General features: G+C 43.9%; 1 non-coding gene across 2 annotated transcripts in view; it reads left to right on the top strand.

Annotated features, from left to right (window-relative positions):
• The window catches only part of APRG1 (APRG1 tumor suppressor candidate), a 44,941-nt gene that overhangs the window by 270 nt on the left and 17,551 nt on the right, over window positions 1-27,120 (top strand). The window contains exons 2-5 of one of the 2 annotated variants that reach the window (XR_014822743.1): window positions 1,316-1,382; window positions 13,438-13,552; window positions 14,943-15,136; window positions 15,713-15,834. This is a non-coding gene — a transcript (APRG1 tumor suppressor candidate). Of the gene's footprint in view, window positions 1-1,313; window positions 1,383-13,437; window positions 13,553-14,942; window positions 15,137-15,712; window positions 15,835-15,943; window positions 16,241-27,120 lie in introns of those variants that run through there. The other variant, XR_014822744.1, reaches the window with a different exon arrangement.

Below are 27,120 nucleotides of genomic sequence, written 5' to 3' on the forward strand. Positions count from 1 at the left end.
AAAAAAAGGAACTAATTTGGACTCCCCCTACAAAAAATCACCATTGTTACTACTTTGGTGCATTTAATCACAGAATATTTTTCTTTCTTTAACCTTTTTAGGGCCACACCCGTGGCATATGGAGGTTCCCAGGCCAGGGGTCAAATCGGAGCTATAACCACTGGTCTGCGCCACAGCCACAGCCACTCAGGATCTAAGCCGTGTCTGTGACCTGCACCACAGCTCCCAGCAATGCCGGATCCTTAACCCAATGAGCAGGGCCGGGGATCTAACCTGCGTCTTCATGGATGGTAGTCAGATTCATTTCTGCTGAGCCATGATGGGAACTCCTAATCATTGAAATATTTTTCTAATGTTTGAGTGGATGCATTGGAAGAATAGGCTGTGTGTGTGTGTGTGTGTGTGTGTGTGTACACATGCCTACACATATGTACATACACCTATTTGTTTATATTGATACCCATTAAAATGTCTGTGAACTATTTTTAATTGCTACATGATATTTTATCCTCCATATACTCTCATTTAACCCCATTTCTCTACAGTTGGACATCTAGGTTGTGTGTGATTAGTCACTTTCACTTAATACTCCATGATGATCATATTGTCCATTTTGTAAGCACACTTGAAAGAACAATCCAGGACCAACTTGTCTTTCTCTCAACAGCCTTTGGTTGCCAAACATGGACACATTTCAGATTACTGTGTGCCAGGTTTGTCTGGCACCATTTCCCCTAACATTCCAAAGATGTGATGCGTGGGTGAACATTTGTAACCAGTACACTCTTAGAACACTGCACTTCAAAACTGGGCTTCACCCAGATTTGAAGTGTCAGAGACAAATTGAAATAGCAATGCCTGCTCTTCGTGGTGGTGGTGAGGGTGTGGTGGGGGTGCAGGCCAGGCAGGGGCGACATTGCTTTCATCCTCCAGCCGTTGTTTCTATAGTAATAAACAGTTTCCTTGTGCCTTCATCTGGGATGCTCTTTGGTCGGGTTTTGCTGTCATGTTCTTTAGAAGCGTCCGAACACCAAACATATGTGAACATATGATGCTTAGTAAATGATACCACCATTTAAAATACTTACTCTCAAAATTAAATGTGCTAAAATGTAGGTACAGATATGTCTCTTACAATTTTCCAGTTGCTCGTTGCCCTGCTGAAGGAAGGCTGCTTCTTGATTACCTCGCACCCATACTGGGCTGCCCGCCCCTGTTCATTGGGACTCATGTGGTGCCTTTGCCCCTCTTTCTCTTGAACTACTGTGTATTGGGAGTGGGTAGGACAGATAATTTTTTTTTTTTTTATTCACAGGTTTCCAAGAAAAATTAAGAGCTGGTGTGGATCCTGAGATCTTGAACATACTGTCTAATGCTATTGGGTGAGACTTTTGGAATGTCTTTGGAAGGATGATGCAACCAGGCAGGAAATGAATGTTTATGGCCCACCGAGCAGATTGTGGAAAATTGGATTACTGTTTCCATTCTTTTCTCCCTCCTGGTATTTGATAACAGAGTTTGTTATCTGACCTTGCAGTACCTTTTAGCGTGAATGGAATACACTTCTCCACCAACGTTGAGTTTGGCTGTGTGACTTTTATTTATTTATTTATTTTTTTGTCTTTTTGCTATTTCTTTGGGCCGCTCCTGCGGCATATGGAGGTTCCCAGGCTAGGGGTCGAATCACAGCTGTAGCCACTGGCCTACGCCAGAGCCACAGCAACGCGGGATCCGAGACACGTCTGCGACCTACACCACAGCTCATGGCAACGCCAGATCATTAACCCACTGAGCAAGGGCAGGGACCGAACCCGCAACCTCATGGTTCCTAGTGGGATTCGTTAACCACTGCGCCACGACGGGAACTCCGACTGTGACTTTAGAGTGGACATGACCTTCGTCACATCTGAGCAGCAGTTTTAAGAGCCCTTGCATAGCTCAGCCATTGCTCTTTAACTCTGCCATGAGATTGAGATGTGAGTTTTCCCTTAGCTTTGGCCCTGAGGTAATGAAGACACATTGACCAGATGAGTAAGAAGAGTGAGAAATAAATATTTATTATTATATGCCACTGAGATTTGTTACTGTAGCATAACCTAGGGAAAACTAATACATTGTACAAAAAAAAAATTGCAGGATAATGTGGTATCTTTAGTTTTTAGAAGTTTGACTATGATGTGTCTTGCTGTGGATTTCCTTAGATTTATCCTGTTTAGGGTTTGCCCAGCTTCTTGACTCTACAGTTAAGTCTTTTGCCACATGTGGGATGTTTTCGGCCATTATTTCTTTGAGTATTTTTTTTCAGCCCTGTCCTCTTTCTCCTGTCCCTGCTGTGACTCCAGTGACCCTTTAGAGCCTTTGTTATAATCCCACAAGTTCATTTTTTTCGGCCTATTTTCTCTGCATTGTTCAGATTGAGTCATTTCTATTGTCCTGTTTCCAAGCTCATTGACTCTTTCCACTGTCCCCTCCATTCTGCTGTTGAACCCATCCAGTTTCAAATTTCAACTATTATGTTGTTCAGTTCTAAAATTCCCACTTGGCTCTTTATATCATATTCATCTCTTTGCAGAGATGTTCTGTTTCTTTGCCAAGACTTGGTTTTTTTCATTTGTTTCAAGTGTGTTTATAATTGCTCATTGAAGCATGTATATGATGGCTACTTTAAAATCTTTGTCACATAAAGAATAAGGTCCAGATTCTCTACTAGGCCTTCATTGACACCCAAGGCTCCTCAAAACTACTGAGAAGGGGTGTGGAAACTTTGTCTAGATACTCATGTTGCAATAGAACAAAGGGTGGGAAAAAATTAATATATACATGTAAGGATAACTTGATCCCCTTGCTGTACAGTGGGAAAATAAAAAAATATATATAATAAATAAATGAAGAAGGGGTGTGGAGTTAATAGTTCCCACTAGGCCTCCACTGACACTGGGAAGGGTGATATAGAGGGTGACCTCTTTACCTTTGGATAGTAGTGAAAATCCAGCATCCACTGGGCCTATTCTTATTCTAGCCCAGCAGGAAAGGGGAGGGGACCTAGTTGCTGCTGGTGGGGTGGAAGTCCAGGCTTCCCATGTGGTCCCCACTGGAATCCTGGGGATGGAGGTGGGGTGGGGAGGACTCATTGCCACCCACCAAGGGTAAAAGTCCCTGCTCAGCCTTTTCTGACATCATCCTGGCATGAGTTTGGAGTGTTTGCTTACAGCCTGACAGATGTTGGAGATTTAGACTCCCCACTGCACCTTTGCTGTCTGAGCTGGGGATTGGGTCACAGTGTTTTCTGTGGTGTTTGGGATAGAGCACTGGTGGTCTAAAAGCTTTCTCTCTTGCCAAGCTGCCCCTTTCCTCCTCCTTTGATGCTCCTTTGCTGGAGCATCAGCATTTCCAGATAACCAGCTTCTTTAGTTCCAAGTCTTCCATGTAAATGAGACAGAGAAAAACCTCCAGAGCTCACAGTGTGTCACTCCTCAAGTTCCAAGCTCCCTAGACAGTCTGCCTCCTCTCCACATTTCAGTGCTTCTTAGGAATGAATTTATTTATTTACTTACTTACTTACTTTCTGGGCTGCACGAGCAGGATATGGAGGTTCCCGGGCTAAGGGTCTAATCAGAGCTATAGCTGCCGGCCTATACCAGAGCCACAGCAATGCAGGGTCTGAGCTGCGCCTACAACCTACGCCACAGCTCATGGCAACGACAGATCCTTAACCCACTGAGCGGGAGACCAGGGATCTAACCTGCATCCTCATGGATACTAGTCAGATTCATTACTGCGAAGCCACGATGGAAACCCTTTTTTTTTTTTTTTTTTTTTTTTTTTGACTGCACCTGCAGCATATGGACATTTCTGGGCCAGATATTTAACCTGAGACAGCAGTGATCTGAGCCACAGCAATGGCAATGTCGGATCCTTAACCCAACAAGCCGCCAGGGAACGCTGGTTTGCTGTATGTACAGCATCCAGGGTTTTCAGCTGTGCTTAGTGGGGGGATTAGGGAGAAGTATGTCTCCTCCATCCTCCTAGAAACAGGTCTCCTATACAATGTGATTGTATTTATGTATATGTGTATATATATATTATGTATTATTTATTGACTTAAAGAATTCTACATATTGTTACAGATACACATACTTCTAGTAAATTTACTTATATTTAAATAGAATATGGAGGATAGAAAGCTATGCAGTTAATTCACAGGAGTGGTTATAACCATTCCTCCCATGTCACCACTACCCAATCCTTTAGTTTTTTTCATGGCATCTAGTATTGCCTCCCCTCAGTAAAAACTTGTTTTATTTGTACTGGAATGAAAACTCCAAGAGGCCAGCCACATTGTCTTGTCCACTATCGTATCCTTAGGACCTAGGATATGTAGTAAACACTTAATGAGCATGTATTGAATAAATGAAAGAATGGATGAACAAGTGAATCGAGGTTAAATGTACCAGTACTTTCTCTGTAATGAAAAACAAAAATCTTTTAAAAGTGGGCCTTTTTTAGACTTTATGCCTCTTGAAAAGGCATATGGGAATGAAAGGGAGCAAGAGGAACCCAATTATGGGCAGAACCTGGACTTTGTTTTAATTTGTTTCATAAATCAGTTAATTACAAATAATATTTTAAGGCACCGACTCCTTGTAACATACGTCACAACTGATCAGGGCACACTAGTGGAAATGAGTACAGCTGGAAAGAATCCCTTCCCTGTTCTCATTCCTACTTCCTAGATATATTTTTTTGGGATTGAGCCACAATGGATTTGAAGATTAGGTTGGTCCCAAGGAAATAATCTATCCAAAGAGCTTAATTTTCCCTAATCTCTTGTGGTGGCAGCACTGCATGTTGGCAAAAAATGCAAGCTCTTGGGGCCAGACTGCCAGGCTTCAAATCCTAGCTTGGCCATTTACTCACTAGCCAAGGGAGCTAAGACAGGATGGGACCTTGGACCCTTTGCTGTAGCGCTTGCACACAGACAAACATCTCCTTGAGCAACAGATTCAAAGAAACTATAAGGGGCTAAAAATAACTACATGCTTTCGCAGTTGGAGCAAATTATGAACAGTAGGGTACAAAAAGAACATGAACCACCTGCCATATCTGAGGTGCAGGGAGCAAAAGCAGGGTACTGTGCCTGCTCCCTGCACTTTGCACCACCAAGGGGATGGGCAGACCACCTAAGCCACTCCTCCAGGCCTGACCGGCACCCCATTTAAGGAACCAGCATTAAATGGGGAGCAAACAAGGGCAACTGTTGTTTTTGGTCCTTCCTGCTGCAACAGGAGTCCCAGTAAGGCCTTGTCTGAATTCCTCATCTGGCCTCTTACACATTTCTATTGATTAGAGAGTTCAAGGACCCTGGTAGACAACATAAATACAGATGCAAGAGCAGAAATGGCAACCTGCAAGCACTTTTTGAAGCACCTGCTGGTATCACAAACTCACAATTAGGGGATGGGGAAATTCTCAACATCTCTTGATTTAAAAAGTCACTTTGAAAGTCACGGTGAAGAGGTGAAGATTTCGGGCCCTTAATACAATTTGTCAAAATACTTCTCAACTCTGTACAGTCACTGCCAGTCAGTTGAGTTCGTACATGACATCAAACCTATTTGCCGTCACAACTATAGGTAAGTTGCACTGAAGGGGGTGCTCTAGGGAACCTTGCAGAACCAGGGGCAGGACAAAAAGTCCGGGCTCTAGGCCTCCTCTCCCCTTAAAGCTGCTCCACTTTTATATCTTTTACATATTGAGGTTCTACGGTTTTTTTTTTTTTCTTTTTTTGGAAAAAGATTCTTGCATCAAAAAGCTTTAAAAATTTTTTTCTCATTGGATGTATTCAGACCAACAGGAAGAGCATGCTTAGGCTAGGTTTCCTTGGTCCCTACAGAAGTGCTTTTGCTCATCTGTGTTTCAGACTGTGCCTCAGGCTTTCCTCAAAGACCACAGTAAGAAAGAACTTAAGGGAATCAATGATTTTATTTCTTTGCAACTATTTTATGTCATCAATATGTAAGACATTTATTTTACAGACAGTGTCAGGCAAAGTTTCAGGATATTTTCTCTCTTGGACAATGAGAACTATTTTATGTATCATGTAACATGTTTCCCTTTTCACTTTGGCCACCTGGAACCTTGGTGCCAAATTTAGGTCCCAAGTTTAATAACTCTTAAAACTAAAATGGCCCAAAGAGCTGTTATTGATTATTGATTTTTCTGTTTTGTGTTTTTAGGGCCGCACCCACGGCACATGGAGGTTCCCAGGCTAGGGGTCAGCTGCCAGCCTACACCAGAGCCACAGCAACGCCAAATCCGAGCCACATCTGCCACCTACACCAGAGCTCACAGCAATGTCGGACCTTAACCCACTAAGCAAGGCCAGGGATTGAATCCGCAACCTCATGTTTCCTAGTCGGATTCGTTTCGGCTGTGCCGTGATGGGAACTCCCCTAAGAGCTTTTAAATTACAGATTCCAAAGGCTTCAACTTCAGGCATTCTGTTTCAGTCTGACACTAGGATGCCCCTGAACAGATTATTTCTGTATTCTTTCTCTCTCCTGGACTTATCTTCTGATACTCATACTTTTCCCTTTTGTTCTTTTGTGAAATAGAGTCAGTTATTCCTAAGCATAAATTGGCAGTGGGGAGGAAGTTACTTCCAGGGCCAGTGAAGGCAGTAGGAGGCCTCTGGGCAGTCTAGGGGCCCAGCCTGGAGAGGGGGCAGAGACACAAGCGCCTCCCAGGTCAGTGGGTTTGAGAATCCAAGTGTCTTCCTCAGCGAGCAGCTCCCAGGGAGGCCTCATTTGGGACCAGGGACTGGGTCTGAGGGTCGGATGCCAAAAACTCTGGGCTGGAGTTCCCGTCGTGGTGCAGTGGTTAACGAATCCGACTAGGAACCATGAGGTTGTGGGTTCGGTCCCTGCGCTTGCTCAGTGGGTTAAGGATCCGGCGTTGCCATGAGCTGTGGTGTAGGTTGCAGACGCGGCTCGGATCCCGTGTTGCTGTGGCTCTGGCGTAGGCTGGCGGCTACAGCTCCGATTGGACCCCTAGCCTGGGAACCTCCATATGCCGCGGGAGCGGCCCAAGAAATAGCAAAAAAAAAAAAACAAAAAAAAAAAACTCTGGGCTCTCAGGCAAGCGAGACTCGGGCCATGGAAGAGCTACAGGCCACTGAGTCTGCAGCATCTGAACGCCAGTTCACCCAGGCTTAACACAGATGGTCACCCTATCAGACACCTCCAAGCTTAGGTGGGGAAACCGACTCTTCGAGGTTAATTCAATACTCAGGCTTTGCCAAAAATTGATTAGAAGGACGTGATCATCTCTATGATGATTTTGAGTGTAGAGTTAAATATAAATGTTGAAGTGAGAAATCTGTGATCCTAATGTTTTGGGGTTACTTGTATTTTTAAGATGATTTGCACACTAAATTAGCTAATAAATTAGCCTTTGGTTCACTTTAAAAGCTATGATTGAATAATTAACTTAGATTTGTTATTTGAAGCTGAAACTATTTTTTGTTTGTTTTTGGCCACACTCATGGCATGCGGAAGTTTCTGGGCCGGGAATCAAACTCTTGCCACAGCAGTGACCCGAGCTACAGCAGTGACAGTGCCAGATCCTTAACCCACTTCTCCACCAGGGAATTCCTGAAACCCTATTAAGTTTGTAAATAATATTGGCATATTTAAGATAAGATACATAGATACATATTATTTATGTTTTCTTCATTTATCAACCTTGGTTAAATAAAAATTACTTAGCCATTTGGAAGGTTTTTGGAGTCAGGTGAACATATTAAATGCTTATAAAGGAAATCAAGTTTAATCAATTCATTAATGTAGCAATTTCAAATATAAAGGGAACTTAATGAAGTTATAAGAACCTCCTGAGGTCCTGCTGTATAGCACAGGGAACTACATCCACTCAGTTGTCATGGAACATGATGGAAGATGACATGAGAGAAAGAATGTATATGTATATGTATAATTGGGTCACTTTGCTGTACAGCAGAAATTGGCAGAACATTATAAATCAATTATAATAAAATATTTATTTATTTTGCTTTTTAGGGCTGTACCTGCAGTATATGGAGGTTCCCAGGCTAGGGATCAAATTGGAACTACAACTGCTAGCCTACGCCACAGCCACAGCAACGGCAACTCGGGAATCTGAGCCCTGTCTGTAACCTACATCTCAGCTCATGGCAGTGCCAGATCCTTAACCTGCTGAGTGAGGCCAGGGATCAAACCCGCATCCTCATGGATACTAGTCAGGCTCGTTTCCACTGAACCACGTTAAGAACTCCTAAAGTAGTTTTCTAATGAAACTTTTTTCTTAAGTTTCTCTGAAAATACTAATTAGATTTTTCTTTTTTTAATTTTTCCCTTCTTTGTCCTGCAGCTTTATTTCCTCTGGGGCTAGTTGTCCTGTTTGTGAATACTATTCTTTTTGGTGTTGGAGTTCACGGCATCTGGCAGTCCCTGGTTGCCCATCTAAGGACAAGATAGGTCTCCCTTGTGGCTGAAATGAGATTCCCTTTGCCTTGTCTCGATCTCTTTGCCTGACAGGTGTGTCCCTGAATGAAAGGGCTTTTGTTATTCCCTCCAACCTAAATGCTCTTACACTGCCTATCATGTGTAGTGTTCCCCTCATCTTTGTCAGATACCTGTTCAAACTTGACATTTTCAGAGGGGGCTTTTTTGAGTACCTTATAAAAAATAGTGTTCCCCTCTTGCTAGGCAAATTCCGTCTCTCTTACCCTGCCCTGTGTACTTCTAAAGCTGTCAAGTCTGTGTGATACACTCTCCACATTGTTTCATAGGCATTTGTTTACTGTCTTCATCTCTCCCCACCAGACTATAACTCCATGAGGATGAAAACTGAGTCTGTTCATTGGAGCATCCCCAAAACTCACCTGAAACCTGATAGGGTTCAGTAAGTCCTGGAGAAATGAATGAATGACCACCTTTGCTGCATGGGAAGTTGAGATGTGCAGTCTGTAGTGGGGCACAATTCCACCCCCAATATATGTGTGCTGTATTAATGGGGGAGAAGGATGCTAGATAAACAAATCAGCCTGTTCCCTAATGCCCAAGAGTCAGGTTGGGCTCTGTTCCCTTCTCCTTGGTCCACAGCCTAGGAAGGTGTTCTGTGAAGAAGCAGGAAGTGCCCATGGTCTCTGAGTCCTGGAGGATGGAGGCAGGACCATGCCAGCCCGACTGGGGAATAGGGGGCCTGTGACTTCTCAAGGAGGGTAATCTGGGGTTGCACTGGTCATGTGAGCTCCAGGGAGCTCCTGTCTCCTGACCTCTGTGTGTCGGGCTAGTGGACAGAAGTGTGGGATGACAGGCCTGATGCAGGGTGTGGCATAGAAGCCTGCCCATGTATGCTATCCTTTGTGGGTGCCCCTGGGCCCACCCACTCTTTCTGGTCTCTGGTCCTCCCCTTGGGGCTTTGCCTTCCATTCCCACACCTGGCCTCAGCCCATACTCTCTTGTTCCATGAATCAGAGTTTAAAGTCTTACTGAATAATCCTTCACCAAAGAGGAGTTGTGAACAAATGGTTTTCTGAGTTCTACTTGGTCACCTGTGGACATCAATTAGATGTATCAGTTAATGTTTGCTGCTTCAAATAGGCCCACCTACTGAGCTCTCAACTCTGCAGAATGGCCTTTGGGCTGGATCAGCTGGCTGTTCTTCCCATCTCAGCCAGGCTCACTCACGCAGCTCTGTCCACTGAGACTGGCTAGTCCAGGGCCGGGATGGCTGGTTTCTGCTCCGTGGTTACCCAGCGTCCAGCAGGGAGCACACGCTTGCTCACAGGCAGCCCAGCAGGGGCCTGAGAGCAGGTAAGAGCCCCCAGACCTTCTTGAGGCCCAGGCTCCCATCCAGCAAGCTATCATTTCCACTGCCTTCTGTCCATCAAAGCAAATCCCTGGGCCAGCCCAGATTCAAGGGCTGGGGGCACAGACTCCACTTTGACGGGAGACATTGCAAAGTCACATGGCAAAGGGGTGTGGGTACAGGTAGGAGAGAACTATGGCCCTTTTTACAAAAGCTGTATCACTGCAAGCCTGTGTCCAGACCCACAGCTGTGAGGAGAGAGGGTGAGAGGTGTCTTCAACCACAGGCCACCGCATGTCTGGGTGTTACAGGTCCCGGTAGTGCCACTCTGTCTGTCAGTGGTGGTGTGTTTCATGGAGTCCTCTGTCCTCTGACCTTGGGCTGGACGGTGTGTGTATGAGCTATGTGACTGCTCTCAGGTTTGGGGGAAGCAGGGGCCAGCTTGGGCTCAAGAGCCTCCTGATCTTCCCTGGCAGCCGTCAGACTGGAACTTGTTGGCGGGGCCTCAGCCTTTCATATCTAATCCAGGCACTGATTGATGGGGGCGGTTTCGCTTTGATTGTCCCTGGGAGGCAGCAGCTGTTCACAGGTCTGAGGCCGTTTATGGGCAAAGCCAGAGGCTGTGGTCCTGGGAACATGGTGGGATTGCCAGTGGGGGTCACATCCTGCCCAGTGACCTAGACAGGTCGCTGTTCCAGCCTCTGCTGATTACCTCTCAAAGTGTCGGTTTCCTCTTCTTAGAGGTTATATAATTACACTGTTTCTCTGGCCATTGTGTTTTCCCCTCACTGCTGGACCACCCCCACTGCTGGACACAGGCTGTACCGCTCCTGCCTTAAAATAGAAAGCTCTCAGATTTCGCATCTTCCCCCATCCGTTGCCCCATTTCTCTACTCTTTTTTAGGGAACACTTTAAAAAGAGATATCTATACTCACTGTCCCTCGTAAGTTTGCTTCCATTCCCCTTAAACCCCCTGCTCGGAAACTCCTGGGTCCCTCACTATGGCAGGTGGTCTCAGTGGGTCTCTACGTGATGGCACAGCTGGTGCCTTTCTCCTCCGGGAAACCCTCCCCTCACTTGGAATCCACTTGTTCCACCTCACTGGCTGGGGCATCATTGCTTCCTTGACCTCTCACAACCTAGAGCCCTGGGGTTCAGGCTCCAGGCTGTTCCTCTTTCTTATCTGCATCCCCTCAGTGATCTCATCCTGTCTTCTGGCTTTAAGTACCCACTTAAACGAGTGCCAGTGATACTCATTTTATTTTTTATTATTTATTTATATATTTATTTTTTGCTTTTTAGGGCTGCACCTGGAACATATGGAGAGTGCCAGGCTAGGGGTCAAATCAGAGCTACAGCTGCCAGCCTACACCACAGCCACAGCAATGGATCCTTAACCCACTGAGCAAGGCCAGGGCTCGAACCTGCATCCTCATGGGTATTAGTTGGGTTCTTAACCTGCTGAGCCACAACGGGAACTCCTCATTTTATTTTTTTTTTAATTTTTAATGTTTATTTCTTTTTCTTTTTTTTTGGCCATACCCACAGCATATGGAAGTTCTCAAGCCAGGGGTCAAATCTGAGCTACAGCTGTGACTTATGCACAGCTTCAGCCACACCAGGTCCTTAACCCACTGTGCCATAGCAGGAACTCCCAGCAATGAACATTTTATATCTGCATTTTATATCACCTCCCTGGTCCCCAGACTCAAACAACTGCCCTTTCAATATCTCCACTCAGCTGTCTAATTGCATCTTGACCTTAGCATGTCCCAGATTGAATCTCAATCCCTCCAAACCTACTCCTTTCACATGACCCCCTATCAGTTAAAGACTTTCCTCTCTTCCTTGCTCATCATTCCTAATGGTCACTGACTCCTTGGAGCTCTGACTTCAATTTGGGAGTTTGCATTTTTTACTTTATAATTTAACTTTATTTTTATAATAAGATTTTTGTGCTGCTCTGCAGCATGCATAAGTTCCTGGGCCAGGGATCCAACCTGTGACACTGCAGTGACCTGAGCCACAGCCATCACAATGCTAGATCCTTAACCCACTGAACCACCAGGGAACTCTGGTTTAATTTTATTTTTGAATATGGTAAATATTTATGCAGTTCAAAGTCAAAATAATATTTAAAGGTATCCTTAAAGAAATCTCATTTCCCTCTCATCGATCTCTAGCCCATTTTTCAGTGTTTCTTTTGGCAAAAATTAGCATATATATTTATCCCCCCTTTTTCTTACACTGAAGTTGACATACTATATGCATTGTTCCGTATCTTGCTTTTTCACTTAACGGTGTATTTTGGCGATCACTCCAGTTCACAGAAAACTTCCTCATTCTTTTTACAGTTGGAGCAGAATTTCATTGTATGAATGTAATTTGTTTCAACCAGACCCCTAGTGGTGAACATTTGAATTGTTTCCAGTTGAGTTGCTATTACAGAGAGGGCTGTGGCTAATGACATTGTGTATACATTGTTTTACACTTTGGAAGGATATTTTCAGGGTGGATTCCTAAAACTGTGGGTGAGGAACACTATCAAAGGAATCTGGGATGTGGCACAGGGTTTGCGTCCTGGTGTAGCACCCAGGGAGCATAGATTCTCTAAAGCCTAACCCAGATATAGCTGAGGAGGACAATGTGGAAGGAAGCGTCTCCCAGAGTACAGGACCAGGAGCCCAGAAAACAGTGTTCTGGGAGCCTCTCCAAGGGACCAAAACTTGGGTCCACTCATGAAACATTCTTCCTGCTCTGCGTCTCCTATTGTTCCCTTTTGGAATTGGCATCTTGGTGCTTTGAAATTCAGCTATGTCCTTGCTGATTTTCTGCCTGCTGGGTGCATCCATTTCTTTTTTTGGCCACACCCATGACATGGGATGGGGCCAGGGATGGAACCTGTGCTGCAGCGGTGACAACATTGGCTCCTTAACCCTCTGCACCACCTAGAAACTCCAGGACCCATCATTTCTGATGGAGGGGTGTTGAAGTCCCCAACTGTGGTAGGTTTGTTATGGTTTTGGTTCTTTTTTTGGTGTTTTAGGGCCTCACCTTCAGCATATGGAGGTTCCCAGTCCAGGGGTCAAATCAGAGCTATATCTGTTGGCCTGCACCACAGCCACAGCAATGCCAAATCTGAGCCTGAGCTGCGCCTGCAACCTACGCCACGGCTCTCAGCAACAACAGGTCCTTAACCCACTGAGTGAGGCCAGGGATCGAATCTGCATCCTCATAGATATTAATTGAGTTCATAGCCCCCTCATCCACAACAAGAATTCCTTCTGTTACGTATTTTTGATTGTTAGCATTAAAAAAAAAATTCTTGAAATTTCCATCTTTCTGCTTATATTACCCATCTATAATCTATAATTGTTTTCTACTTCTTCCATTAGAGCCCCTAGCATATTAATCATAGATATTTTCAACTCTTAGTCTGATCATTGCAACATGCCTGTTGTATCTGAGTCTGATTCTGATGCTTATTCTGTTCAAACTGTATTGTGTCCTTCAGTATGTCTTGTAATTTTTGTTGAAAGATGGACATTATATGTTGAATGATGGGTTCAGACAACTTGCCATTTTAGTTCACAGGTCTCTGGATCAAGAGAGACTATAACAAACCTGATGCAGAAACAAATCATCTTCTGACTGGCTTTGAATTTGCTGCACTGATTGATACAGCTTCCCCATAGGGAGAAGGTAAGTGTATTTTGTCTGAAAGTTAGACTGTGGGGTTATTAGGTCTGTCTTCAAACTATTGTCAACTCTCTACCACCCAGGCACTTGGTAAATCATATATCCATTATTCTCTGTGGTTGGTGAGGCCCTATGACCAGTTCTGGACATGACTTAGGAGAACTGAAAAGTTCAGACCTAAACTTTTACTTGATTTTGTGTGTGAGACCTTCCAGAATTTCTGTCTTCCATAACGACCAGCAAAGATTCTTCAGCTGGCTGCTAAGACATAGGGCAAAGTCCCCTGCTGCCCCGCAATGGACATGTCATCTCTGTGGAAAATGAAACTCTAAGCCACTGCAGTCTAGGGCTTATTTGTCAACTTAGCAGAATGCAGCCTGACCTGACTGATGGATCTTCTTTGGTCTTGAATCACATGTCACCTCTTCTTCAAGGCCTTCCTGGAGCCCTGTGTAAAATATCAGCCCCACACCCACCCTGGCACTCTGTCCCTTATCTGCCTTATCTTTCTCCCTAATGTCTGTCTCCCTCTAATGTTATATAGTTGGCTTATTTATTTTGTTTACTACCCGTCTCTCTCTGCCATCAGAATGTAAGCCCACAAAGGCAGGGGTCATCTGGACTTCGGCTCCACTGAAAGCAGATCCTGAGACAGGGGCTCTGATGCAGGTTGTTTGTTTGAGAGGTGATCCCGAGGGATATAGGAGAGGGAATTAGGGAAGAGAGATAAGGAAGGGAGTAAACAAATAACGCACATATCAGTCAGCTCACCACTGCTGTAGGCAGCTGGGGTCAGCATTGGAGATCCTCTAAGAAGCCCTGTCAAACCAGCTTCAGAGATTCCCTATGTAGAAACAGAAGAACTGGAATATCAGTCACCAAGTCCTGTCCCTTGTTGGCTGCAGGTTGCTCCAAGGGCATTAAACCTCTAGGCCATCCAGGCAGCCTTGAGAATGGTCTGACCAAGCTTCCTTAGTGCCAGAGAAAGTCTTTAGGTGGAAAAGGAAAAATGGGAATTGTCCACGTGGTAGCAGGAGGTTAAGGGGCATGCAGTGGGGGCATCTGCAGCATCAGCCACAGGGATGTTTGGTTTTTGTTTTTTCCCTCATGTAACACCAGCCCCTAAATTGTATATGAAAATTTTTGTAATGAATAGATGAATATTAGGATTGGCATTGGCTGAGTGTGTCTCCAGCATCCAGTTTCCCTTTTCTGATCAAGCTTATCCCAATTTTCCCTTGAGAAACCACCTCTCCCAATTTCTCATCCTAGGACTTTTGTTGGGATCGTCCACACTGCTAGATCCTGGGTATGGGTCACCCCACACTACCACCAAGGTGTAATCCAATTAACCTCTCTTACTCATCTACCTCTGTCGTCTCCCCCGTCACAGTGATCTGTTCAGGGATGGACGCATGACCCATTTGGGATCAATGAGAGAAAATGAATTCTGGAGTTGCTCTCTTTCTCTGAGTGACATGGTAGAGGATGTGAGGTCTGGCACAGCTGCAGCCATTTTGCCACCATGGGAAATACTGGAACTTTCCAGTTGACTGCAACAGTCCCAAAGAGAAAGCCAATAAAAAGGTAGAAAAAAGAGGGAGAGAATCTGAGTCTTTGGGTATATCTTTCGGAGTTGGTGGATCAAGTCCTACTTGAAGCCAGGACTAAATCTGGATGTTTTTTTCTTTTTCTACCACACCAGCAGCATATGGAAATTCTCCAGCCAGAGATCAAATCCAAGCTGGAGCTGTGACCTACACCACAGCTGCTGCTATACTGGATCCTTAACCCACTGTGCCGGGCCGGGGATTGTACTGGCACCTCCACAGAGACAAGCCAGATCCTTAACTGCACCACAGTGGGAACTCCTCAATCTGGGTTTTTAATTGACATGTCCAATAAAAGTTCCTTTATGAGTGAGGTTGAGGTGAATTTTTTTGTCACTTGTGACTTGAAGGAGTCCTTATGGTTCTATACCTAACTCATGGTCTTGTCGTGAGGTTTAAATAAAATAGAACTGGGAGAATGACGCATGGCACACAAATAAAGCTGAGTAAATGTTGCCAGTATTATTATATTTATTTTTACAGAATTATGTATACTTTCTATTCTATACCCTAACGTTGGCGTGTTTCTGTTTCTCTTTTTGATATTACTCAGTTTCTACCCTCAAAGGAGAGAGGCCAATGGAGGGGGCTGATAAGCCTGGCTCATGACCACCAGCCTCAGCCTAGGGTCCTCTTTGCAAAACTACAGCTGGAGAACGACACAGAGACCACGTGGTATGGTTCTAATTCCTCTGACATCTCATTTTCATTCTTTGATGGTATTTGTCTGCATCCAGCTTACACACAAATGTTTCCAGTAAAACACTCTGAGTGTCTTTTTCAGAAATCCGAATCCACATGGAAACAATGGCAACAAGAAAAAGGTGTAAACTTTCCAGTATGGGCCCAGATTTTGAAAATGTGATAAAGAGGTTATTGTGTGTCCGAACTCTTCACACAAGAATTGGAGGAGATTTAACACCAGGAATAATAAACAGAAGAACACTAGCTAATGCAGAGCAGATGGGCCTGCAGGGCAGTACTAAGCATTTCAGTGTCTCTTCCCTCAGACCTTTGGACTTTAGATGACGGAGGCTGGTTTCTTTAGTTCCAAATAAAGGTAACGCAACTGGGAAAGCCATCAAAATGGTTAGTTTGATTTCTGGGGTAATTAGTGAACTCAAGTTTTTTAAGACCTTGCTATGTGGTGGGCATTTGACACTGACTGCTTTAATCCTTGCCATAGCTCCGTTTTACAGATGAGAAAACTGAGGTTCTGAAAGTGTGAATCACTTACTTAAGGGCACATAGCCAGTGTGAGGGCAGAACTGGGATCAGTCCTAGGTCTGCCTCATTGCATCTGGCATGCTTCTGCAGACCAGGTAACAGGTGAGCAGGGGAAAGGGGTCACGGTCAAATACATTTGAGAAACATTCTGTATATATGTGTGTACATAGATAGATAGTATGTTTACATAGTAATGGCCTTATTGAGGTATAATTGATATACAATAAACTATACATATTTAAACCATACAGCTTGTTAAGTTTTGACCTGTCTATACTCGTGAAACCATCACCACAATCAAAATAGTGAACATCTCCATTACTTCCAAAAGTTTCCTGGTGCCCCCTTTGTAATTTCTCCATCCTGTCCTTCCCACCCTTGATCCCGGACGACCACTGATCTGCTTTCTGTCACCATGAATTAGTTGCACTTTGTAGAGCTTTATGCAAATGAGGTCATAGAGGAGGTCCTCTTCTTTGGCTGCCTTCTGTCACTCAGCATCACTTTTTGAGATTCATTCCTGTTTGTTCCTTTATGTGACTGAGTGGTATTTAACTTATGAATCTGCCGCAAGTTTATTTATCTGCTCACCTATAGGTGCACATGTAGGTTGTTCCCAGTTTGAAGCTATTACAAATAAAGTTGCTATGAATGGTCGTGGTCACGTCTTTGTATGACGTAAGCTTCTTTTCTCATAGATAAATACCTAAGCATGAAAGGGCTAGATCATAGGGTAGCTATCACGTTAAACTTTTAAAGAAATTATTGAACTGTTTTTCACAGTAACTGCCCTATTTCACATTCCCACCAGCAATGTATGAGAGTTCCAGTTCCTCCTCACCAGCACTTTGTATGGTCAGTCTTATAAATTTTTGCTGTCCTAATCAGTATGTAAGTGATATCAAATTTCCTTATGGTTTAATTTGCATTTCCCTAATGACTAATAATATTGAGTATGTTTTCATACATATATATTTTTTGAGTATGTTTTCATATACATATATATGTGTGTGTGTGTCTTTTTTTTTTTAGGGCCACATCCATGGCATATGGAGGTGCCCAGCCTAGGGGTTGAATTGGAGCTATGGCTGCTGGCCTATGCCACAGCCACAGCAACTCAGGATCCGAGCCACATCTGTGACCTACACCACAGCTCGTGGCAATGCCAGATCCTCAACCCACTGAATGAGGCCAGGGATCAAACCTGCGTCCTCATGGATACTAGTCAGATTCATTTTCACTGAGCCACAACGGGAACTCCCCTCATCTACATATGTTCTTTAGTTAAGTGTTTGTTCAAATGATTTGCACATTTTTAAATGAGTTGTTTTTTATTAAGTTTTGAGAGTTCTTTTTACTTATTAGATACAAATCTTTTAATGGAACGTCTTTACGAAGATTTTCCCCAAGTCTGGGCTTATATTTTCATTCGCTCTTTCATTCTTCAACGATGTCTCCTAAAGGACAGAAATTTTTTAACTCCGGTGAAGTCCAGCTTCCACATTTCTTAACTTCTATTTCATATTTTTAAAATCTTAGGTACATTCTGGAAGAATTCATTTGTTTGATTTTATAAATCACAAATTTGCTCGTTGGCAACTTTTTCTACTGTCCAGCCTATATGTTGACTTTTTTAATCAAATGTTTAGTATAAGTAGCATTCATCATGTTTACAACATGGTGGTCTTGCATCTCCGTGAGAACAGTAATTATTCAGTGCAGCTCAGTCTCTGTTTCCTTAGCATACGTGTTCCACTTAAGAGTGTGGTATCTTTTAAACAAATTTTTATTGGAGTATAATTGACTTACAATGTTATATTAGTTTCAGGTGTACAGCACAGTGATTCAGTTATGTACACACAGAGACACACACATTTATAGGTATGTATGTATATATATCCATTCTTTTTTCCCATATGGGTTATTATAAAATTTTGAGTAGATTTTCCTGTGCCGTACACTGGATCCTTGTTGTTTATCTATTTTATGTATAGTAGCAGGTATGTGTTAATCCCACCCTCATAATTTATCTCTCCCCCCTCATGATTTTCCCTTTGGTAGCTATAAGTTCAATGTCAAAATCTGTGAGTTTGTTTCTGTTTTGTAAATAAGTTCTTTTATATCATTTTTATTAGATTCCATGTATAAGTGATATAAGATTTGGTTTTCTCTCTCTGACTTATTTCACTTAGTATGATCATCTCTAGGTCCATCCACGTTGCTGAAAATGGCGTTATTCCATTCTTTTTTATGGCTGAGTAATATTCCATTGTATATATGTACCACACCTTTTTTTTTTTTTTTCTTTTTCCTTCTTGGCATGTGCAGTTCAAGCCAGGGGTCAGATCTGAACCACAGTTGTGACCTACACTGCAGCTCGGTGACATCAGATCCTTTAACCCACTGTGCTAGGCCTAGGATCAAACTGTGTCCTGGTGCTGCAGAGACGCTGCCAATACTGTTGTGCCACAGCAGGAACTCCTATACCATATCTTCTTTATCCATTCCTCTGTCTATGGACATTTAGGTTGCTTCCATGTCTTGGCTATTGTAAATAATCCTGCAATGAACATTAGGGTGCGTGTATCTTCTTGCACAACTGCTTCGTGATCCTTAGCTGAGGATTCATGTATTTGAGGACTTTTATTGGCTAGTCTCTGCATGTTGTGCCCACCACCAGAATGAGGAGAGAGAGTCAGCACAGGGCCAAGTGGGGGTACTTCTTTGGAGGCAGGAACTCCTCACTCCTCCCTGGAGTGGCCAGCCACCTGGGACCATGTCTCTGTCTAAAGACTCCTACCCCTTGGTCCTACATGGAGACAGACACCTCTAACACTGCTGCCTAATCCAAGGGACAGTGGGGACAGGGCGTGCTGACCTGACAGCTCCCAGTCTGGTGTCTCAGCTCATTCCCTGTCTGGTGCTCAGAGCTGCTCCTTTTCTGCTCTCTGATAACTTCGGGCTTTGAGCATTGTTGGAGCCACTGCCTAACCTCCATGTCTATGCAAGAGTTCTTTCCCATGTATGCCTAAGTATAGGATTCCTTTTATAATCTGATTAGACTGCTTTCTATATTTCAGGGATTTTAAAGATTTCTTTCTTTTTCTTTTTTTTTTTTTTGTCTTTTTGCCTGTTCTGGGGCCGCTTCCCGCGGCATGTGGAGGTTCCCAGGCTAGAGGTTTAATCGGAGCTGTAGGACCAGCCTATGCCAGGGCCACAGCAATGTGGGATCCGAGCCGCGTCTGCAATCTACACCACAGCTCACGGCAACACCGGATCCTTAACCCACTGAGCAAGGCCAGGGATCAAACCCACAACCTCATGGTTCCTAGTCGGGTTTGTTAACCACTGCGCCACGACGGGAACTCCTAAAGATTTCTTATCTAAAAGAAATCCCTTCCAATTTTCCAATGTTCTTATGGATAAAAAACACATTTGTCTCATTTCTAGAGCCTTGTGACAGGAGGAGAGGCTATAACTAATGCTTAGTTGTCTAACCTGAAAAGAACCTGTGGGCAATATTTGCATCTGCAGAACAATCTCAGTATTTAAAAGGCCACCTGTACAGACTACCTATGCCAAATGTTGTCATGACAACTTGCTGTGCAAACTTTGATGTTTGCATTTTTTTGGGAGAAGCAGAAGAGTAACACATGGCCATTTCTAGAAATGAAAATCTGGGCATCTGTCTGTGCTGGAGAGACTGCATGTTCATGCTACGGTTACCAGTTCTAGCGGAGCCCAGCCTCTCAGTCCTCATCAGAGCACCAGGCCTGTGAGTAAAGCCATCTTGGACCCTTCAAACAAGCTCAGCTGCCAGCTGAGTACCACTGAGACCCTCACATGATGTCACATGAAACAGCCCAGCTGCGGCCTGCCCAATTTCCTGCCCCACAAAAGTATGAGATATAATAAAATGGCTATTTTAAGCTATTAAATTGTGGGACAGTTTGTTATGCAGCAGTAGGTAACCCAAACACTTGGCGTATACTAAGTGCTCAGTAAATATGGGTCAGATATTTTGATGTCGGATTCCATTTCCCATGGTAAATACGTAAGTGTAGCCAGGTTTGGGAGATTACTGCTCTGATCCCACTGTCTCCATGCGTGATCTTGAGCCTGTGTTCTGGGCCCCAATTTCCTTGTTTTTAAACTAATTGGACACTTGCCAAGAGCACATTCTGCTTCCGACAGAGCCCCAGAGCATGTTTCCTGCACACTTCATCCACAGCTCCTTTACATCCTTCTGGGTTCTGGTGTTTCTTTTCTTTATCCCTGCTCCCCTCACCCCCATTTCCCTCTCTTGTTTAAGCTTGCCCCATCTCTGCTGCATTTTTAAAACCCTTCCCTTAACCTCTCGCATTCCTCCAATGACCATCTCCTTTATCCCAATTTCTTGCCTGCACTACACCCCTCTTAACATTTAGGATCAATTGAGATGCTGCTTTAGGGGCGCTATCAGGGCCCCCTTTCCATCCCCTCAAGGACCCATCCTCTTTGTTCCTAAAGCACTCTTACCAGTCATCTCCCCCTTTTCAACCCCTTATGGTTTTGTTTTTGTTTTGTTCTGTTTTTTTTTCTGATGGCACCCATGGCACATGGAAGTTCCTGGGCCAGGAATCAAATCTGAGCCAGAGTTGCAACCTACACCATAGCTGCAGCAACACCAGATCCTGGCCCACTGTACCCGTCCAGGGATGGAACACAGAGACAAGCTTAATCATTAATCCAATAGGCCATAGCGGGAACTCCTTCAACCCCTTTCCTACTGTTTGTCATTAGCTTTCCTCACTAGACTGCTCTCTGGAAGGGCACGCTTGTTCACCGGTACAGCTCAAGCACTTAGTAGTCTCATGTTCTGGGACACAGATCTCGGTAGCTCTCCTTCCACATTGGCAGATGACAAACAACAGCAACAACTTCTTCTGCTACCACCACCAACATAGGTTGAGGCTTTTGACATGCCAGGAATTGTTCTAGTCACATCATGTCCATCTGGCTAATAAGTCCATGAGTAAGTACTATTATCATCCCTATTTTATTTTATTACTTTTTGTTTTTTAGGACCACACCTGAGGCATATGAAAGTTCCCAGCCTAGGGGTCAAATCAGAGCTAGAGCCACTGGCCACAGCAACACCAAATCCAAGGCACGTCTGCAACCTTCACCACAGCTCACAGCAACACAAGATCCCCAACCCACCAAGCAAGGACAGGGATCAAACCTGCATCCTCGTGAATCCTAGTCGGGTTTGTTAACCACTGAGCCACGAAGGGAACTCCCTCATCCCCATTTTATAGATGGGAGACCGAATCTCAAAGAGGTAAAGTAATTTGTTGGTTGGTTGGTTGGCTGGTTTTTCTACTATCAGTAGATGTTGGAGCTGAGATTGAAACCCAGAAAGCTGACTCCAGTCATTGAAGCTTTTTAGGGAAAGACTTGACCTTTGGGCTTTGACTTACATCATCTTTTATCTTTAACCAGAAATGAGTCTTGCACGTGCAGTTGGCTCTTCTTCCCTAAGCTCCCGCTCCTAAATGTGACTGTTGGTTGTTGGTAGCCTAGTGGTCCCTCCACCCCCTACGTGGATTTCTGGGTTCAAAGCGCATCTTCTTCACTGTACCAAACACACCCTCTCTCTATCACCTTTCCTCACTAAAAACACCCACATCCTCCTACAGCGAAAAATCAGCACTGAGATGGGAGCAGGTGTTCTGAGCAGTAGCTGTGGCACGTAGCAGATCGTGCCTTTCTGAGTGTTGGCTCCCGTTTCGTGGACGGAGAGCCATGCCTCTGATGGGACTCACCCCTGTCTGAATCAGAGAGGCTACAACAGACTATGACAAAAGGAAGCATTCCATTAAAAAACCAAATTCAGGAGTTTTCATTGTGGTACAACAGAAACAAATCCCAGTAGAAACCATGAGGTTATGGGTTCGATCCCTCACCTTGCTCGGTGGGGTAAGGATCTAGTGTTGCCGTGAGCTCTGGTATAGGCCACAGATGTGGCTCGGATCCTGTGTTGCTGTGGCCTGGGCCGGCAGCTGTAGCTCCCATTCGACCCCTAGCCTAGGAACCTGCATATGCTGCGGGTGCAGCCCTTTAAAAAAGCAAATAAAATAAAATGAAAAGACCAAAACCAAATTCAAACCAAATTAACCCCAACCAAAGGAGGAAAACAAGAAAGTCAAAACAAATCAAGACAAAAAACTGCTCCCTACTGACAGGATGGCAAGTTAGTTCCTAGAGGACAAACGACCTATTTACATCTTAACGTACTGGAACAAAGATGTGGCCAACGTTCCTTAGTCTTTGATAGGACCTTTAAACTACTTTTTCTTTTTTTAATTTTATGATTTTTATTTTTTCCATTATAGTTGATTTACAGTGTTCCATCCATTTCTACTGTACGGCAAAGTGACCCAGTCATACATACATATACAGATACACACACACACACGCACATATATATATATATTCATTTTCCCACATGATCCTCCATCATGTTCCATCACAAGTGACTGGATATATTTCCCTGTGTTATACAGCAGGATCTCATTGCTTATCCATTCCAAAGGCAGTAGTTTGCATCTCTTAACCACAGACTCTCAGATTATCCCACTCTCTCCTCTCCCCCTTGTCAACCAAAAGTCTGTTCCCCAAGTGCATGATTTTCTTTTCTGTGGTAAGGTTCATTTGTGCTGTATATTAGATTCCAGATGTAAGTGATATCATATGGTATTTCTTTCTCTTTCTGACCAACTTCACTTAGTATAAGAGTCTCTAGTTCCGTCCATGTTTCTGCAAATGGCATTATTTTGGTCTTGTTTATGGCTGGTACATAGTGGTTGTACCACCCTCATTATTTTGGTCTTGTATTTTTAGGGCCGCTTCCACGGCATATGGAGGTTCCCAGGCTAGGGGTCGAATTGGAGCTGTAGCTGCCAGCCTACACCTCAGCCACAACAATGCCGGATCCCTAACCCACTGAGTGAAGCCAGGGATCAAACCTGCAAACCCCATGGTTCCTAGTTGGATTCGTTTCTGCTGTGCCACGAGGGGAACTCCAGTACCATATATTCTTAATCCATTCATCTGTTGATGGACATTTAGGTTGTTTTCATATCTTGGCTATTGTGAATAGTGCTGCAATGAACATGTGGGTGCATGTGTCTTCTTCAAGGAAAGTTTTCTCTGGATATGTGCCCAAGAGTGGGAATGTTGGGTTATGTGGTAGTTCTATGCATAGTTTTCGAAGGTACCTCCATACTGTTTTCCATAGTGGTTGTACCAATTTACATTCCCACCAACAGTGCAGGAGGGTTCCCTTTTTTCCACACCCTCTCTAGCATTTGTTATTTGTCGACTTGTTAATGATGGCCATTCTGACTGGTGTGAGGTGGTATCTCACAGTAGTTGTGATTCGCATTTCTCTAATAATCAGTGATGTTGAACAATTTTTCATGTGCTTATTGGCCATCTGTATATCTTCTTTGGAGAACAGTCTATTCAGGTCTTTTGCCCATATTTCAATTGGGTTGTTGGCTTTTTTGCTGTTGAGTTGTACAAGTTGTTTGTAAATTTTAGAGATTAAGCTCTTGTCAGTTGTATCATTTGAAATTATTTTCTCCCATTCCATTCTTTTTTTGGGTTTTTTTTTAAAGGTTTCCTTTGTTGTGCAAAAGGTTGTAAGTTTGATGAGGTCCCATTGGTTTATTTTTGCTTTTATTTCTGTTGCCTTTAAACTACTCTTTCTCAAGCACCCAGAGGCAACTGAATGGGTGTTACATAAGCAAGCAGACCACTAATTTCTGGAACATGTTTTAGAAGCAGTGGGGCCCCTGTGGCTAGTTCAAGCAGGAGAGGAATTTATTGAAGTTATTAAGTGATTCATAGAATCTTCAGGAAGGTCTGGAAACCAGGCTTGGAGGACCCCAATTTGCCCTGCCAGTGAGGCCAGTGTTGCCACCCTTAGGACACTATCTCTGCCACTGCCACTTCTCTGGTGGTGGCCACACAGAGGCCACTTCTTCTAGTTCGGGCTGCTGATTCAAGTCTGGTAGGATCCTCTTTGATTGGTGGAAACTACTCACATGCCTGGACCCTGGCTACAAGAGATGCTGCGAAAATGAGCTTCTAACTTTTGACTTGGAATGGGTGGGCTTAAGCTGGAGAAGGTTTTTCATGATGCTGGACAGTCAATAAGACTAAATATTTAATCCAAGACATTGTTTTAAAGTCTAGGAAGCAGAGTCTCAGGGAGGTAGAGAAATGCTGGATGTTCGATCCCTGACTTGTCAAGGGCAGAGCTAGGATTTCAACCCAAGTGGTCTGATGGCCCAGCTCCTGCCATGTTCTTTCCTTTCACTGTGTCACCTCCTGTAGGGGAAATGTTTGTTGTTGTTCATATGCTTGTAGAGGACAGGGCTTTGTATTATCTAAAAAAAAATTTTTAACTGAAATATAGTTTATTTACAATGTATATTAGTTTCAGGTTTATAGCAAAGTTATGTAGTATATTTACACACACACACACATGTACATGCACACGCACACGCACACACTTTTTTCAGGTTCTTTTCCCATATGAGTTATTAGAAAATATTGAGTATAGTTCCCGGTGCAATACCATTAGGGTTTTGGGTTTTTTTTTTTTTTTTTTTTTTTTTTTTGCCTTTTAGAGCCGCTCCTGTGGCATATGGAGTTTCCCAGGCTAGCGGTCGAATCATAGTTACAGCTTCCAGCCTATGCCACATCCACAGCCACGCAGGATCTGAGCCCCGTCTGTGACTTACATCAGAGCTCACAGCAACACTGGATCCTTAACCCGCTGATCGACGCCAGGAATCGAACTGGCATCCTCAAGGATACTAGTTAGTTTTGTTTCCGCTCCTCCATGATGGAAACTCCCTGTTATTTTATTTATTTGTTCATTTATTTATTTATTTAGTCTTTTCTAGGGCTGCACCCGTGGCATACAGAGCAGGCTAGAGATCTAATCAGAGCTGTAGCTGCTGGCCTATGCCACAGCCACAGCAGTGTGGGATCCGAGCCTCGACTGCGACCTACACCACAGCTCATGGCAATGCCGGATCCTTCACCCACTGAGCGGGAGGCCAGGGACTGAACCTGCAACCTCATGGTTCCTAGTCGGATTCGTTAACCATTGAGCCAGGACGGGAACTCCTGTTATTTATTTTATATAGTGTGCGTGTGTGTGTTAATCCCAAACTCCTAATTTATCCTTTATTTCCCCTTTGGTAACCATAAATTTGTTTTCTATTTCTGTCTCATAGATAAGTTTGTTTATATCATTTTTAAAAGATTCCATATGTAAGTGATATCATATGATATTTGTCTTTCTCTGCCTGGCTTTCTTCACTCAAAATGATAATCTCTAGGTCAATCCATGTTTCTGCAAATGGCAGTATTTCATTCTTCTTTTATGGCTAATATTCCTTTGTAAATATGCACCACATCTTCCTTATCTGTTCGTCTGTTGTTGGACATTTAAGTTGCTTTCATGTCTTGGCTACTGTGAATAGTGCTGCCATGAACATTGGAGTGCATGTATCTTTTCAAATTACAGTTTTCTCCATATATGTGTCCAGGAGTGGGATTTCTGGATGACGTGACAGTTCTATTTTTAGTGTTTTAAGGACCTTCCATTCTGTTCTCCATAGTGGCTACACCAATGTACATTCCCACCAACAATCTAGGAGGGTTCCTTTTTCTCCACACCCAGGAGAGAGGTTTTAGAGATGGAAGGTTTGGTGAAGGAGGGGAAGGAGAGGAGGGCAGGTGAGGGACTGTTGGAAGAGGGTCCGAGCCCAGGGAGCCAGGCTTGGTGGCAGCTGACTCGGGCAGCCAAGAAGATGGGAGGTCTTCCGCAGCTGTACAGATGTTGAGGGTTGAGTCTTCACTCACCCTCCCTTCTCTCAGCGGTTGGAGGAGAAGCCTACCTTTAAGTCTTGGCTGGATTGTTGTGAGTGTGGAGAGGGGCTGATGCTCACAGATGCAGACAGAAAAAAAAATCATCAGGGCTGTCCTACAAAATATTGCTCGATTCCCGGTTTATCTCAAGCGTATCTGAAATACAGAAACAATCTCAGAATGTCACAATCTAGGATGCAATTTAAATACAGTAAGAGCCCAAAGGGAGGAGGGCATGGCCCTGGTCCTTCAGACCTGTGTGGGTTTCCGTAAAGTTCTTGGTGACATGAGGCTAAACTGGGCAGCAGATTGGATATATAACTATAGCCTCCACTGTTCATGTTTCAAATGTCTTGTTAAATATAACTTCCATTGGGGGTCAACTTCCACTTCTCTTGTAGCTTCATCCTCCCCTTTATCACCCTCAACTCATTCCTAGTTTTGAAATGCACTCCATTCTGGCAGCTGACTCCTGATACATTCAGTTCTGGGTACTTAGTTTGCGAATGCTCCATTGCATCCAAATGATATTGAAGTGAAACTCTTTTATTGGCATGCATGTGCATGCATGTGCACATAGACACACCACAGACAGACACACACACACAGAGACAGACACACATAGACACACAGGTACACACAGACAGACAGACGCAGACACACATACACACACTGAATGCACTGCATTTAAACCCTGGAAGCAGACATTTCAGGAGCCTCCACCAGTGGCTCATGTCTGGGAAGATGGTGAGAGATTTGACAATTTATTGGAGTGATTGCAGAGAACAAAGCCCATCTGGT

The sequence above is a fragment of the Sus scrofa genome, chromosome 13 (genome assembly GCF_054392235.1).
Source record: "Sus scrofa isolate SSC_HxYL_T2T_F1_AM1 chromosome 13, Sscrofa_HxYL_maternal_Yorkshire_Landrace_v2.0, whole genome shotgun sequence".
Classification (NCBI taxonomy): Eukaryota; Metazoa; Chordata; class Mammalia; order Artiodactyla; family Suidae; genus Sus; species Sus scrofa.